Genomic DNA, 5730 nt, shown 5'->3' on the forward strand with positions numbered 1-5730 from the left:
TCTTTTTCATGATCATCATCGATCATTACTATTAATGTAGTTGTTGCTACTGTTGTTGCTGTACATCTGTCTGTCTCTCTCTCTGTTTCTCTCTGTTTTGAATTGAAAGTCCTCCCAAAAAAAAAAAACAACAACTTTGTGACCCCTCAGATTTAGTTAGTCTTCATGACTATCTGGTTGTTGTGTTTATCAGAGTTTAATATTTATTTGGCAGAAAAAAATAAAACAAATAAACAATTTTAGTCTTCAAGAAAACAATTTATTGGCTGAAAATGCACATCAAGTTTATGCTTCATTGTGTTACGAAGGCACGGATGTTGTCTTTTACCAACATTACAATTGAACCATTGGCAGTTGGTATCAGATCAGAGAGTAGACTCAGGGGTATTACTAGGGGTAAAACAAGTCATAAAACAATTTTATGCAGATGACTTACCTGGTAGAGTATGTACTTAATATAACATAAATATTTTTCATGCTATCCCAATCCTCGCCCCACAGACCTATTATTCTATTATTCTACTCTATCCTATTATTCAATATCCTGTTTTCTTAATGTCAACCCTTATAATAAGACAATCTTCAAAATATATAACATAATTCAAAACAAGCAACCTTATCCTGTATGTACTGTATTTGCCATGGTTTAATCCAATATAAAATTATTCCAATGACAAATTAGCCAAAAATAGTAAATTTTCCCCAGTTTCCCTTCTGCGTATGTTTTGGTCAAGTCAAGGTCAACATGTAAATATTTGGACTTATCTAGTAACTCCTCAGCCTCCAGCTGCTATTTTTGCAAAGTGATGGAAAAGGGGTTTCTTGCCCACCATAAAAAGTGTGTCCTCCAAGCTATATTCAGTAGATCTAGGAGATTAAACTAATACTGAGTTTAGAGAAAGTAGCCTACAGAGTATGTTGATCAGAGGAGAATGATATACCCCAACAGCAGTGTACATAAATGTTTTGGGTGTTTAGTTTTCTGTTGCTAACATTAATATATAAATCATGTTTCTTTTCAGGCTGTGACATATGACAAAATAAATGTTCTCATGATCATGAGATTAACACTTCCCCTCTGATAAGGTTATTATCTATATATGGGGCATGATGGGAACTCACTTCTGTTCACCACAGACCTCACCAGTGGTTTCTTGATGACAGTTGATGTAAAATATGAGAAGCAACATAACTGGCAATAAAATAATTAAATAGGGGCACAATACGACTGAGGATGTCTTCATTTCAGCTGGACTAACTTTGTTAAAAATATTTCCTGGGTTTTAAAAACTTCCTGCATCATGCATCGTACTGCATCCTTTATCTGAGTTATGTTGCTGCTCATGTTGCAGATCAACAGTCAGCATGAAACCACATGTGAATCTGTGGTCAACAGAAGTAAGTTCCCATCACAGTGCCCAGCTTGAAGCAGGTTGGTGACCTAGTTTGGGCCAGGGCCACAGACAACATGTCAGCAAGGGCCCCAAATACCCTGAGAGGCCCAGGAATGCCATCAGGGCCGACAGCCTTGCCCATGTTCACCCTCACCAGACAAGTCACTATATTATCCCTGGAGCACCCAGTCAAAGTGTGCATAAAATATGTTGAGTTCATTCAACAAGGAGTATTAGTAGTGGGTGCACAACAAAGTTTGCTTTTATAGTCTGTGATTTCAAATTCGGCCTGGGTCTCGAGTTGTTGGGGAAATGGTCTCTGTGGCTGTCTTAATGTCATGCCTGAGGTTGTTCCTTTCCTCTCTGAGCAACTCTTTTTGGCTTCTGAAGGGGGATACACCAGAAAAGGTTTAAGAACACTGTTGTATGCAGACGGATGAGTTTTAAACCACTTTCTAACACTTACGTAGGGCATTTGTTTGGGTTCTAACTCTTAGAACATCCAGAAACATGAGCAACCTTAGAGGTGTGACCCCGTCCTTCAACCAGTCCTCAGTGTCCAACCTGATGAACAGCAATGATTCAACTCACTGCAATCATTTCGACCCCTCGGCCTATGTTTCCTTCATGGTGTTCTACAGTCTGGTGTTTCTGGTGAGTCTCAAATACTCAGATTGAGAAACACAATGCTTTGTTGGAACAGTTTCAGAAGAATTGACCCCAACTGTTGAATCAAATCCCAACTGTAAATGTCCTGTCTTGTCCCTGTTTCCTCTGGAGGTGGGTTTGTTCCTCAACGGCTTCACCCTGAAGGTTTACTTCTGCCGAGCTCAGCAGCAGGCGTCCAGCAGTGTCACCATCTACTTGAAGAACCTGGCAGCTGCCGACTTCCTGATCAGCCTCTGTCTTCCCATCCGGATCATTTACTTTATCAGCTGCTACACACCGTTGCATCAGGTCTTCTGTAGCTTTGGTGCCTCCACCTTCTATCTCAACATGTATGCCAGCATCCTGTTTATGGGTTATGTTGCAGCTAACAGGTAGGACTGGTCTGGATAGCAGTATCTATATATCAATACACTGTTACACACTGATCACAGGATTGGTTGTGATTAATCTCCTGACACCTTCCTCTGATCTCACTAGGTACCTGAAGATCGTCCATCCTTTGGGAACTCACATCCTGCAGACAGTGCGAGGCGCCCACATCATCTCCACGGTAACCTGGGGTGTCCTCTTGGCCATGTTGGGCATCTACATCATCCTGTCACTCCTCACCCAGGAAACGTTTCCCTCTGGTGCCACAGTGCCCTGTGAAGTCCAGTACAGCAAACAGCTCAGCCTGTACTACAAAATCATCCACACCTCCTCCGCCGCCATCTTCCTGCTCGTCCTTTTGTCCCTGGTCTTCTTCTACTACAGCACTTCTACTACAGCACTGCTGTGCCAGGCTGTCGCTGGCACAGCAGAGGCAGCCCACATCCCCCAGCAACAAGAAGCTCGCCAAGTCCCGCAGGAACATGTTGGTTCTGGTCAGTGTCTTCTGCGTTTGCTTCGTCTCTTACCACCTGTTTCGACTTCCCTACGCGTTACTGGAGTGGCAATGCTCGTGGAGCCAGACGTTCTTCTTCCTGAAGGAGCTGAGCATCATGGTGTCGGTTCTCAACGTCTGCCTGGACCCGCTCATCTATTTCATCTTCTGCAAGGCTTTCCGGGCTCAGCTGGGCCTGAGGAGGGTGCTTCAGCACCACAGAGGTCGCGACAGGGCAAGGAGCAAGAACTGAGAGGAGGAGCAGCGACGGACGGTTGAGCTCCACTAGGATCAACAGGAAGTCGTCGCTCACCACGTCCATAAAACAGGCCAGCGTGCTATAGCTTAAAGCTAACAAACAACAATCACAACTGAAAATATGTGCAGAAATCTATTGGATTCTAACAGACTTGTGGTTGGATTATTTACTGCTGCACTTTGGTGGAAGGAAGAGGATTCTGTTACTGAAAGTTTGAAGGACGTCATTGCACAGAAGTCACGTAAGCAATCAGCAAACTGCGTTCCGGTTCAAGCTAGGCATTCTGAAAGCTGTTACATTGAGAACTCAAGTAGTACTCGTAGACTGGTTGGATTTAGGCAGCGATTCAGAGGTCCGTTAACCTGACTTTGCCAGATGATTTGTTTAAAAAAACAGGCATGAAGGAGTGAGTGATCACCAACCTGCTGTTTTCAGTAACCAGTCTTCGTTCATCTGCCTCAGCTCCACCTCTGTGCCCATTTTTAGATTAGCCGAGAGCTGGCGAAAAGTTCATGATTTGATTTATGGAGTTTCCAGATAGACTTGTTGCTAAAAGAAGCTAACTGTCGCTAACCGTAATATTAGATGCCGATACCCAGTTAGCCAGCACCTCAGTCCTTTATTACCTGCAGTCAAACTGTCCTCCGTCAGCATCAGATGCTGCATTAGTCCCGGTCTGGACCTGCTGTTCACTGGGAGCTAATGTTGAATACTTTTAGCTAGTTAGCTGAGTTAGCCCTGGGTGCCAAACCTGGTTAAAAAACCCTGCAACAAGTCCCTCCCTAACTGCTTACTTACCCTAAACTTTTTTTTTTTACAGAAAATACGTAAATAAGCATTTCTCTGCTTCCTGTTTCAAGTGGACTTTAAATAAAGGACAGGTTGTCTTTCAAGATACAGGCATTATAGTTATATATAACATTATCTATGTGTACAATATCTCATTACATTAATACTCAATATTTAAAAAAAAAAGATATATTACGATGCGTTTTACATGGCTATATATATATTGTGTATGTTACATCAGAATACTTATTATTAGTGTTTTTATTAATATTATTATATTAAAGGAATCTGAATGAAAGTGGTGAGTTCTATAACTATAATGAAATGTTCTCACTGAACATTTACTCCTCCTGTCTGCGCTTCAATCAGCTCGTTCTCACGGCGTCCTGCTGAATGTGGCCGCAGCTTGTACCATCAGCAAGGAGGAAGTTTGATTTAGGTGTGCCACAACAACACCGACAACAACAGTGACAAACAGAACTCATTCAGAAATGTGCTTCGTTGCAGGTACAGGATCTATTTCACCTCGACCCTTTGAGTCCAAACAGATATATACATTATTATCATGTGCTGCTTTTACTGCAGAGTGCTTCGACACAGACGCACAGATTAAAGGTACAAAGTGAGATATTACATCAACAAAACATTACCCAACAAAAACCAAGAAAAAAAGAACAAACAAGAGAGAAAAGAAAAGTAACAAGAAAAGAAAAAGAAAGAAAAAACAAACCAAATCCAAACAAACAAGAAAGGTTAAGGGATGGTTATATTAAATAAAGGACAGGAACGTAAACAATAAGTCGATAAATAAAGGATAAGAGAAAGAAAACAGTTAAATATAAACTAGAAATCAAAGAAATACTCTGATGGACATATAGTAACGTGTATATGTGAGTATTCTATTAAAGTAAATGCTTCTATGTTTCTGTCATTGTAAAGAAAGCTGTCCTTATAAAAGTCACACTATTCATATAAATACAACGTGTAAGAGAGAAAAACATCAAATAAAAGCTGAAAACATAAAGACACAAACAGGTTTATTTTACCAGGGAGAACCACAGGATTTGTTGAATCATTTCTGCACCACTTTGTGTTTCCAGAGGAACCTCAGACAAACGTTATTGGAGCATGAAAACGTGTCTGTGATTCTTCCTCATCGCACCATCAAACTCTCCTCCTCCCTCCTTTTATTATTATTTAAGTCATAACACAGCAACAGTAACTGACTCTGTGCTGCTGTTTACCAACCAGCTCAGCTTCATGAGCTCGTTACATCGCCCCCAAGTGGACGAAAAATCAATTAAAGCTGCAAACGTGGACACATCTCTCTTTCTCTCTCTCTCTCTCTCTCTAAGACTCAGTACTATTAGAGTGGAGCTTCCCCCTGCTGGCTGTTAGAAAGAATGCAGGTTTAAGACACTTCCAAAGACTGTGTGAGCTTTCAAAATAATAGTCAGTTTTAGAAACAATTCTTTACATTTAAAGGCAAATATTAACAATCAAATAAAAATGTAAAAACCAACTTGTTTCATAATGAACAAATTCATCCAGTGTACACAAAGCTGCACAGTTGTATTATGTAATACCTGATTTGCATATATAAACATAACGTTTATTAAAAATCCTCTTCACCTGCAGTGAATGAGATTGTCTGTTTACCTTAGATACATCTTCACAGACACCTGAACATTAACGGTGCTGCCTGACTACCTGAATGTGCTTTAACCCTCCACCCAGGGGCGCCGTATAGGGGGGAA

The 5730-nt window shown here is 41.0% G+C and overlaps 1 pseudogene; it reads left to right on the forward strand.

The window, feature by feature from the left end:
• Window positions 1-5698, forward strand: part of LOC118341327 — a 7853-nt pseudogene extending 2155 nt beyond the window's left edge.
• The last annotated feature ends 32 nt before the right edge of the window (window positions 5699-5730 follow it).

This window comes from Morone saxatilis, unplaced genomic scaffold (assembly GCF_004916995.1).
Source record: "Morone saxatilis isolate NCDOM2014 unplaced genomic scaffold, NCSU_SB_2.0 Contig8, whole genome shotgun sequence".
NCBI lineage: Eukaryota > Metazoa > Chordata > Actinopteri > Moronidae > Morone > Morone saxatilis.